The sequence below is a fragment of the Tiliqua scincoides genome, chromosome 6, assembly GCF_035046505.1.
Source record: "Tiliqua scincoides isolate rTilSci1 chromosome 6, rTilSci1.hap2, whole genome shotgun sequence".
Taxonomy (NCBI): Eukaryota; Metazoa; Chordata; class Lepidosauria; order Squamata; family Scincidae; genus Tiliqua; species Tiliqua scincoides.
In genome coordinates, this window is record NC_089826.1 from 73886893 (window position 1) to 73898916 (window position 12024).

General features: G+C 44.2%; 1 pseudogene; it reads left to right on the forward strand.

Annotated features, from left to right (window-relative positions):
• Nucleotides 1–7696: 7696 nt before the first annotated feature.
• LOC136656665 (5S ribosomal RNA) lies at nt 7697–7821 on the forward strand (annotated as a pseudogene).
• The last annotated feature ends 4203 nt before the right edge of the window (nt 7822–12024 follow it).

Sequence of the window (12024 nt, forward strand, 5' to 3'; positions counted from 1 at the left end):
CATGTTACAGGTGCCTCCCGCTCACAAGGCCCCAGCAGCGCTTCCAGCCGTGGAGTCAGTGGCACAGAAGGCACACACACCTCTGTTCTATTATATTCCAAAGCGATCTTTACAATCAACAAAGAATCTCAGTGACACCATCTTTGTACACCTGAGAACTGTCAGTGTCTATAAAGATATGTTCTTGTCTGCCCTTTTCTGAAACTTTCAATTCTGTTGCCCAGTTCTGAGCCTAGAGATGATATAAAATGCTTTTGGTGACCCGGGAGAAGCGGGAGGAAAAGGGTAGAAAATGTAGCCTATGATTGTTACTGGCCTTGAAACACCTAAGGGCCGCAATCATAAGCACGCTTACCTGGGAGTAATCTCCATTGAACAAAATGGAGCTAACTTGCAAGTAAATGTGTATAGTATTGTCAATAACTTGGAACCAGAAGACATTACGATGATGTATTTCATGGGCCATCACACTTTCCCTGGCCCTGCTTTGTGCAGATGAACCAGCCAATTGGCTAGCTTATCCGGGGTTAGGGCGGGGAGTTCTGATGCTGGTAGGGAGAATGCTTGAAGCTCCCAGTCTCATGGCATCCAGCCCTTTGCACAGTCTGAGACTAGCTGGTCGCTCTTCATGAGGACCAGGTAGGATTTTTTTACGGTCAGCAAGATTGGCTTTGCAGCTGGCAGTTATTTTGCCTACCCCGGACTGTCATCGGTGAGGGGTAGTTTAATAGAGCTAGTTTTTTTCCAGGGTTCTAATGTTTTATTCTGGTCACTTTAGGCAGGGGGTGTAAGGTTTTTGATAGGCAGGTATAATCATCAGTGTCCATTATGGGGAATGCAGGGCAGGGCCAAGGAGATGGCAGCCACTGTTGGTGTGCTTATGAAGCTCCTGAAGGGGTCTTTGGGAACTCCATGTCTTCTAGGAGCACACTTTGAGAAACACGGAGCTAGAGAATTCCCTTAGGCAGGGCTGGCCTTAAGAGCTGCGGTGCCCAATTGGAAACACTTTTGTGAGGCCCCCTCTAATTTTGCAGGGCTTCCCTACTGATTTTTTTTTTTTTAACGTTTAGCTTGAATGGAGCCAGGCCAAGAAAAAAGCATCTTTTACTTCTGTGCAAGTGGATAGGACTCCTGTACCTGTAGTGGTTGTGCAGAATCGGCAGCTGGGAGGTCAGCCAGAGAGAGAAGGGAGCGCACGCTCAGCCTGCAGTGCTCCCCAACTCTCGCCCGTCACTGCCGTGTCCACAGCAGCCCGCTCTGGGGGAGAGGGTGATGCCAGCAGCTGCAAGGGCGGGGAAAGAGCGAGGCACACAAGGGAGGGCACCAGGATGAGATCTCTTGTTATCTGATGTGCTCCCTGGGGCATTTGGTGGGCCGCTGTGAGATCCAGGAAGCTGGACTAGATGGGCCTATGGCCTGATCCAGTGGGGCTGTTCTTATGTTCTTATGTTCAAACATGCTGCAGCCTGCATGGCACCAATTTTGGGTCACCTGGAAGCAGCGGTGGGTGGGAACCGCTTCAGAAGTGACACAGTTTGGGGCCAATTTGAGGCAGCAGTGGACGGAAGGGCCATGCAGGGGCCCCCGCCATGTGCGGGGCCCACTTGGGCAAAATCTCCCAGTTGCCTAAAAGCCAGTCCTGCCCCCAGGGTATGAAGAAGCTATTATTATTATTTCCTTTTTGATGGCCTTGTTTCACATCCAAACTAAAAGGCATTTCAGTGGCACTTCAACCACTGAGGTTTGCATCTTAAGGGAATAATATTGGTAGGGTTCATAAGGCACCATTGTGTGTAGAAGCTATCATGGCAATCGAGGCTTTGCATTCTTTGCAAAGAGACTAGGACCTTGCAAACCTCTATCCGAGCCTGAACTTCAGCGACAAATGTGTAATTATCCATCACAAATATATCAGGACGTATTAAACACAGGGCGTTCGATAGATCTCGGTGCAAAGCAGCGACTGCTAAAGCTGTCAACGGCTGGAACAGATCCACAATTACAACAAATCAAAACTGACAAAGAGGCTAATGTGCACTATATGATTTTTTTTTTTTGCTGACTTGCACTCCGAAAAAATGAGCTTGCGATGATGTGCTGTGACACAGAATAACTGGGGGAGGACGTGATGTGTGAAGAGGGGACAGCAGAGACTCAACTCCATCCTGAAGAACTCTTAGAAGATTCAAAGTGACTTGTTGACCATATTTGCTGGGCTCAGCATGAATCTGTTTAACAGCTTCATTCACTGTTATCTCCCCCCCCCCCCGCCCTGCACATGGTGACACATAACACGGTGTAACAAAAGTTGAACAATTTTTTGTCTATCTGAATATTTCAACATTTCTTTATTGATGTTGATGCAAGAATTTTAAAAATGCCACTATTTTCGGCATAGCATTAGTAGTTCAACCATGATTTACATGTGGTTGGTCTGTGGAAGTCCTTGCCACAAGATGTGGTGACGGCGTCTGGCCTGGATGCCTTTAAAAGGGGATTGGACAAGTTTCTGGAGGAAAAATCCATTACGGGTTACAAGCCATGATTTGTATGTGCAACCTCCTGATTTTAGAAATGGGCTATGTCAGAATGCCAGATGCAAGGGAGGGCACCAGGATGAGGTTTCTTGTTATCTGGTGTGCTCCCTGGGGCATTTGGTGGGCTGCTGTGAGATACAGGAAGCTGGACTAGATGGGCCTATGGCCTGATCCAGTGGGGCTGTTCTTATGTTCTTACTCCAAGTAGCTGTATGATACAATGCGTATTACAATGCATGAGGCAGTAGGTGCTACAAGCACAAAATTTAAGATAAGTAAAAAAGTTTTGGTGACACAAAAATAAACTAAGATTATTATTGGAATCAGAACCTCTGTACTGTAGGGCAGCCCAATCCTCAGCTTCCTGGTGCCCGCCGTAGCAGCGACACCAAAGTAGCTATCGCTATAGCTGGAGGTCTCATTGGGGGAAGACTTCTCAAGACTACACCAGCTATTTTGCTAGCAAAGACTTGAGAGACTCGGTGTTGGGCTGGAAGTCAGAATACAGCAGAGCAGAGCTCCACCATTTCCACCCCCAACCTGGTTCCTCCCCCCACCCCACCCTCCCTCTGCCCTCATTTTTCCTTCCCCTCACCTCCCAGAGGCCACACTGTCACAAAGCAGCACTGATACAATGGTACACACTACTACATCAAGATTCTTTTCTGTTTTTTTTTTTTTAATCAATGCACATGCACACTTGGGCATGGATAAAATGCACACTGGAAAAAAAAAGCAAACAATGAGAATGTACATATGGTACATTAAGCTGCTGTTTTGCAGTGTTTTACATAATGCAGGGATGCATTTGCACATCAATAACACATTCTACCAATGGCTGTGCATAGAGTCATGAGACAAACATTGCTTCTTTCCAGTGTTTTATTAATGCACATTTGTAACATGGGGGGAAGGGGGAGAGATGCATATGACCTAAAGAACAGAAAGCTCTGGTAAACTTTTGATCGCCCAGAATCAATGTCAGGAATTCTCCTGGCCAAACTGAAAATCAGCAGTGTGATCACAAATTTATGTCTCTTGCTGTATCACAGATGAGGGCAATGACTTGTTACAGATGCTTATCACTTTGAACAGCCTTTGCTTATATTCATGTGGTTTCTCTTTCAGTGTTCTTTTCTGCAACCCAGTTGCCATATCTCTTCATGCCAGAAATAGCTTTCGACTCTTCTTTGATCTTGAGCGCAGCTTTTGTGTGTCCAAAGGCTGTTCTCTGAATGACAGACCAGTGGTTTCCTTGTCCTTCATAAAGAAAGTTACAGCTTGTTAGGCAGCTTTATAGTGTCAATTTGGAAAACAAAGAATGGAGGATCTGCAGGTCTTGGGGGGGGGGGGGGTGAAAGTGAATGGCCATCATGACACTGAACAGTTTGGTTCATTAGCATAAGTGTCATCGCAAGAACTTGTCCACATCCATTCTTTACCAATTGCCCTGGTACCCCTGCAAAAGACACAAAACCATGTGATCTGGAGTAGAATGGGCCACATTGATTGATTGATAATGATTTGTTTACAACTGCAGTGGGTTTCATCTACACCAGGGGTGGGCAAACCCCAGTCCAGGGGCCATTTGCAGCCTTTGGGAACCCCCGATCCAGCCCACAGGGAGCCTCTGGCCTGTCGGAGACTGTTGGAGCCCACGCTGGCCCACAACTGCCTGTTGCAACCACCAGACATGAAGGCCATTTATAGTTCCCACGTGTTTTCTGCTTTTCCCTGGACATTATTTTAACCCCCTCCCCTACCTCATTACCTCTGAATAACTTATGTCTCCATGTGTTTCTGGCTTGCCCTGGCTTGCTCTGTATGTTTCCACTGTGTGGGAGGCGTGTGGCAAACAGTTCACAGTTCTCATGTGGTTCTACATGCCTGTATTATAGTTCTCATGTGTATTATAAATAAGCTTAGTAAAATTCATTCATTCATATAAGTTCCATCTCTAATTATTCATTTATGTAAATTTACTCAAATTTGAAATGTAAATTAATTCTTTTTCCCCCCATCCCCTGACACAGTGTCAGTGTGATGATGTGATCCTCCTGCCAAAATGTTTGCCTACCCTGAGCAACACAAATGCCTCCCCCCCTTAAGTACAGGTACCTGAAGGAGACAGCTAACATACCGAACCCCACTGGGGCAATACCCCCACTGGGACAATACCACCCCTGGCTTCAACCTGAGATCACCTCTCATCAATCCCCAGTTTTTCAGCACCTATCCCTGGAAGGCAGGTCAAGGATGCTGAATTGTTCTGCCCATCCCTGCTCCAGTTCAGGTAGCCCAACAAAGGGGGGGCAGTTCGTGGGCAGGGAGGGGGAGTAACAAGACTTTTTGGGTAGGAAACATGGGGCAAGTCGGGGAGGGAAGTGGTGGATCCAGCAGCAGTCATACATGCCAGATCTTATTCCCCCATTTTAAAACCTCCCCATCCCTTTTGTCTCTTCATACATATGCCACCAAAATGACTGGCATATGTCTAAGGACACCCATGGGTGATCAGCAGACTAATAGGAGGTAAGTAAGAAATATCTTAAATCCTTCAGGTTGCCCAATTGTCCCTCCCCCCCCCCAAAAAAAAAACACAAACATGCAACACAACCTCTGTTGGTACCACTGCATGCTTTAATGTGGGTGGGGATAGGATTGGGTAATCCATCTCCTCTTATTAGACATTTCTAGCAGAATATGCATGTCCCAGTGAACTGTTGGAGGAGATGAGATGTCTGAAGTCTCAGCCCAAGCTACATTTGATGTCATTTCTGGAGTTCGCCTTTCAGCTTTTGATTGGTGTGACTTTCGTAACAGACTCTCAATGTCCTTTGTGTGTCAAAAAAAAAAAAGAAATGTTGCATGCCTGGCGCCATTTGAAACTCTTAGAATGTTGCAGCCCCTGATCAACACAGCATGATTGCCTGTCAAATCTACTGCCCTCCTCGCTGAACTCCACCACTGTCTTAAGGTTATCCACTCAATTCCAGCAGGCGCACTTGGGCTAAAAGTTGTCTGCAGTCCTGTTTCAACACACTTCGGACATATATCTTGTAGAATTGGATTCACACTTCCTGCTCTTTCGGGGGTGGTGATGGGGGTGGCAGTGCTGAGATGCTATCAGCTTCACTGTTAACGATTCCATAAGAGCTGCAAGGACAAGTCTCTAATCAACAACCTCCATCAAACACTTTCACGCCAAAGGAATCAGAAACAGCCCAGAGTTGATGTAGCAATTTTTGCAAAGATTTTGGCTGCTTAATGATGAACAAAACTGCAAATCGCCTTTGAAGCCACCTTTGAAGCCATTTATATGGCAATCAGGACAGAAACGATATAAATAAGCTCCTTGCTTTATGCAATGTCAGTGTTGACACTGGAATTAATTTTCTAAGGGCTGAAATAGTGCTCAGCATATGATGGACTAATAACAGTCATCATGGATTCCAGAGTGGCAGCCACATGCACTACTTGCAAGATTAGAGATAGGCTTTTTTTTTCTGATGCCTCTCCGTGAAGCACATGTCTGTCACTTGTAGCACAGTGGGCCCTCAGTATCTGCAGGGGATCCATTTTGGGACTTCCTTCTCCACTTGCTAGCACTGGCTTGCGCCAACAAACCAAAAGTGCCTTATAGTTGCATCCGGGAGGCCTTCTGAGGAATGGGGAAGGCCTCCAAGATGGGACTAGAAGGTACTTCCATTTTTTTCCGCAAGCTGGAGCTATCATCTGGTACGTCCTCTTGAGGCCCTCCAGCTGTGGGTTCGGCACCCGCAAATATTCAAATCGGCAGATGCTGAGCTTGCACGTAAGGAGGGCCCACTATGAGTTTCCTACAGTACCAAAGTCTTGAACGAAGGTTAATTTTTTGTCCTACAAAAGTGGTATACAGCAGGTATTGGAAACAGAATAAAGGATTAGATGGACCGAAGTCCAATTTAACAAGTCAGTTGTTATATTATTCAGTTTAAGTTCACAGCCCTCATTGCTGCAGTTCAAACCTTAATATCTGTGGTTAAATAAGGGGTTTGACAAAAAAAAAAAGTGCAACAGTCAAAGATGTCATTAAATGTGAAGCCCTAATTATTACTAAAGAAGTGAGGGGAAGCTAGAGGTAGCCTATGTGGCAAGAAAAAGCATTTCAAAAGAATGCCTATGATTGGGAGTAAGGAGAGGGTGCTTCCTTAGAGCATCAAAAGTAGAAAGAAAAACACTCTCGAAAGAATGCAATTATTTAAACATGGAGTATTGCTGTCCATCTTCATTTGGAACTCAGCAGATCTGTTTAAAGGTACCCTGGAAAAAAATGCTCATGAGTCTTATAATGGAGTTTTTTAAAAGGATGAATATGGGTGGAAATAACACATGCTGCAGTTTATCACATATATGGTTCACTAGACTCAGACAGCAATTTAATTAGTGCAAGCACGCGTATTTAACCGTGTCAGGTTTTATATTTTTTAAAGCTTTCTATAGTATTTAGACTTTTGACCTAAATCTCAGAATTGATTTTTTTTCTTTGTTTTTAATCAGAAGATTTTAAGAAGGGAATGTGGTTAGGAATATTTTCCACATTTCTATACTATCCTTCTTCCAAAGAGCTCAGGGTGTGTACATAGTTCCTTCCCGCCTTTTGTCTGCACAACAACCCAGTGAGGTAGGTGAGGCTGCAAGAGAGTGATGGGCCCAAGGTCACCCAAGAAGCTTCATGTCTGAGCAGGGATTTGAACCTGGATCTTCCAGTTCAAAGCCCTATCCCTGCTGCAAATTTTCTCATGCCATGGCATGAGAACATGTGATCTGGTGTAAAATGAACCATGTTTGTTGATTGATAAATTAATCAGCTTATAACTGTAGTGGGTTCTATATTCACAAGGAGTTCAATCCTCAGCTTGCTCAGACATCAATCAGGTGCCCAGCCTGATCCTTGGCCTTGTGCATTGTGGGAGGAGACAAAATACCCTACCTCCTACATAGAACTGCTGGCTTTTTTGTGTGCGTGTGTGTGTGTGTGTGTGTGTGTGTGTGTGTGTGTGTGAGCGAGAGAGAGAGAGAGAGAGAGGCTATTTGAAATACAGGTGTACAGACAGCATATATGACAGTGGTCAAAGCACAATAAAGATGCTCTTAATTAGGCAATTGCGCCTCCCATAGCCTGCAGCACAGCAAATACTACCCTGCACATGCCCAATCTTGTCTGATCTCAGAAGCTAAGCAGGGTCAGGCCTGGTTAGTACTTGGATGGGAGACCGCTTGGGAATATCGGGTGCTGTAGGCTTATACCAGAGTCTTTCGAGACTGAAGGTTGCCAACCATTTTTTTTTTAGTGTCTGTTTACACAACAGAGAGGGTCTTAATGCAAAGAAGAGGCAGTTTATCTCCAGTAGCCTGTGCAGCCAGCTAGTGTCTGACAGGGAATGTCTGTTTACACTTCAAAGGCCCTAGATTGAGTGTAATGTTCACTTAACAACCTAATCACATAACAACAGGGATTGGAGAACGTATCCAGTTGTTAAGTGGCACACACCTGAATAATGTGCGGCTCTGGGAAATAAGTTGGCTGAGCTCCTTTTTGCATCACAATTAATAGAAAAGGTACAATAAATAAGAAATCTTATAACTTACCAGGTATAAACCGAGAGTCAACGGGAATAGAACAGAAATTTAATGTTCACAGTGAGTAAGTATATTTAAGTATTTAAACTCCTCTTAAGCCATTTCTGCCCAATGTTACATATGCACAACAGGGACCAAATGTGTGCACCTGTGGGCCAGGCAAAAATGGGTGTAATATGGTAGCTCTCAAACATCTCTCTTTGCGCCACCTGAAGTTTATTGTATGTGACACTTATGTTAAGTGAGTTTGGCCACCCCTGTTCTACCCCTTTAAAACACATACACACAAAGCAAGGATGCCTAGATTTGAAAGAAGGTATGACTAATTTGACAAGAAATGACAGTTTTGACATAAAGCCTGGTTCCCTGGAAGAGCCTCCTGACTATTGGATTTGGACATATGGGAGGGGACAAGGGTGAAGAAAGATGTATAATATTTTTGCCAAGTGTCAGCATATATGCTTCACTGAGAAATATTAAGTGATTCAACTTCAAACACATCCAATTCGAGAGGAAGGAAGTTGCTTGTAACGGGTAATTTATGGCCGCCTTTCAACAAATGATGTATCTATGAACTATATTAAATCCACAGTCCAATGCATTTTTCAGCATAGGATAAAGATCTTTCCGATCTCCACAATGCATATTTGTTATTCCTGTACATGCTCACATATATCCTTGTGACACCTGTGTTTTAAAGTGAACAAAAAAATCTGCACAACTTCCCATGCCGAAACATTTGCATCCATTTTCACATGAAAAAATATCCATCAGCTATAGCAGAGTTTCTAAAACGGTGAGTTGGGACCCAGTAGGTGGGTCACAAGCCAATTTCAGGTGGGTCCCCATTCATTTCAATGTGCATTTTATTTTTAATATGTTGGACTTGATGCTATCATGGAATGTGACTGCATTTGGGGACATGTTACAAATCTGTGGCTACTATGTACCTGCTTTTGGCAAAGATAGTCAATGGATCTTACTCCTGGGTAAGTGTGGATAGTATTGCAGCTTTTGGAATGTTTGGAGATTGATTGATTGATTTCACTGATCAGCAGCAGTTGGGAGAGTTAGGAGGGTTTTTTCTTTAAATAGTTTTTTAAATTTACAATTATTGTAAACTTTTCATTTACTTACTTAATTGATTGATTTGATGTCACTTCCAGCCATGACATCACTTCCAGGTTAATGACATCACTTCCAGTGGGTCCCAACAGATTGTCATTCTAAAACGTGGGTCTCAGGGCTAAAATGTTTGAGAACCAATGTACTATAGGGAAAGAGCCATGGCATGAGTTCTACCAATATGCAGCAATACAAATAGCATCAAGAAATATCTTCTACCTGTGTGGTTAGCATGGTTTGTGAAATGATGTATCATGGTGGTAACACTTCCTTTGTATGGGATATGTGTCATCAGCATTGGAGATCTTGCAAGCATTCAGCTTGCGATATCTCAAAATGTTGAGCTTCCTTGCTTGGCTGGTTGTGAGCAGAATCAAGATGGGTTTGAATGTGCCCAGAGAAGTGTGAACTTTTGTGAATCCACCACTTACAGAGGCTATTCTTCATTTTGAGCCTTTGCAAGCCTTTTGCAAGCTATCAATTGTTCACAAAGGCTCAGGCTTTTGCCAACACTTCTTTGGAATGTCTGCAAACACTTGACAATTTCAGACACAACATGTATATTATGTAACCGTACCATCTATAGTACCATCTCATGGGGAAGATGGTATTGTTGCCTGACAACACTTTTTCTCTATAATTTGGATGTGTACCATGTGTACCATGTTACAAATTTACAGCAGTTGATCACAAGATCAGTAGGACCTGCATAGATTTGGCCAAACATTCAGAGCCCAATCCTGAGCTTGTCAAGCCGGCCTTATGCTGGGGCTGGGTGTTGCAAACGTGCCATAAGGCACACCTGCAATACTCAGCGCAGGGTCTGTGCTGATGCTGGTCCAGTGCCAGTCCATAATGAGCCTAGTGCCAGTGGCAAGCCAGCAGCAGCCCTCCCAGAACAAGGGATGAGCTCCTGGTGGCCAAGAGGTTTGTTGGGGCAGGGGGAAGTGTTCCAGGGCAGGGGGTCAGAGCAGGTGGGGGGAGAAAGCAGGGCGGGAGCAGGTGGGGAGCAGGTGGGGGGGAAAAATGGGGGCGCGGAGCAGGTGGGGGGAGAAAGCAGGGCAGGAGGTAGTGGAACCGGTGGAGCTCTGCTGTGCTAGATCCAGAACTCAGGTCTCTCAAGTCTGCGCTGACAAAATAGCTAGTGCAGACTTGATAAACCCCAGGGCAGGAGGTCTGGTCTAGAGGGTAGAGCCTCCATCTGCCTGAAGATAACATCCACAAGGTCGCCAGTTCAAGGCCACCGGCACCGTGCGACCTTGAAGCAGCTAACAAGCTGAAGCCGAGCTATTCCATCTGCTCTGAGCGTGGGAGGATGGAGGCCAGAATGTGAAGCCAGATAGGAATGTAACACCTTGAATGTGGTGGTTCTTGAAAGAGAGAACCTTCTTTCAATTGTAAAAATCCCTATTTAATAAGGGATTTAAATAAAAGGCTGCCTATGTAAACCACCTTGAATAAAGTCTTGAATAAAGACCAAGAAAGGCGGTATATAAATACCTGTTGTTGTTGTTGTTGTTGTTGTTGTTGTTGTTGTTGTTGTTGTTGTTGTTATTATTATTATTATTATTATTATTATTATTATTATTATTATTATTATTGTGAGGCTTGGGGCTTTCCCCAGGGGTAGGGGACAAAAGTCCCCCTCCTCTGAGGAGAACCTCCAGTTGCTTCCCGGCACCCACTGGGTGTAGTGGTAGCCATTTTTGTTCCACTGTTCCAGCAGGCACCAGGAAGCTTAAGATTGGGCTGTTAGTATGGCTGAAGTCCTATGTATCCTTTCCTGAGAGTAAGTCCCATTGAAAATAGTTGGACATTTCAAAGGATTGCCTTGTCGGTCATCGTGAGAAGGCAAAATCCCTGAAGTACAATTTCCAAAATGAGTTTCCGTTTATAAATCACTTGAGCTTTCAGGCACATTTACTCACAATATTTTATGCACTGTATAGCTACTGTTCTTCTCATACCTGAGGCTCATAATCAGCATGTTAGACTAACTCAAGATGCCACAGATTAATTGTGGGAATACTTTATGGCTTGTGGTTAGAGAACCCAGATACTTGAGGAAAGAACATTAAACGCTTTTCATAGAATTCCTTTGTGTAAATCATTTGTCAGATGCAACAGACAACCTCACAGCACATACACACTGAGCACAGGGATCAAACTTTTTTCAAGTAGTAGTTTTTTAATCAAAAGCACAGTTTCATACTGAATCTCTCTAAATGGATTATAAAGATATTACTTGGGGTAAAACTGATAAGTTACTGAATATGAGATGTTTTGTTTTTTTTTTAAAAAAAACATTACTCTTATAAAAATAGTACTCATACAGATGTTTATAAAAAATGATACAGTGATTGTTCAGAGTGTGTGATGCAATGCTGGACATGTGGGAAGTTGGAGAGAAACACCAGAGGAACAAAACTCGCCCTTTAATTAGTGTGTGGAACTCCATGCCACAGGATGTGGTGGATGGCATCTGGCCTAGATTCCTTTAAAAGGGAACTGGACAAATTTCTGGAGGAAAAGTCCATCATGGGCTACAAGCCATGATGTGTATGTGCAACCTCCTGATTTTAGAAGTAGGCTATCTCAGAGTGCCAGATGCAAGGGAGGGCGCCAGGATGCAGGTATGTTGTTGTCTTGTGTGCTCACTGAGACATCTGGTGGGCCACTGTGAGATACAGGAAGGTGGACAAGATGGGCCTATGACCTGATCCAGTGGGGTTCTTATGTT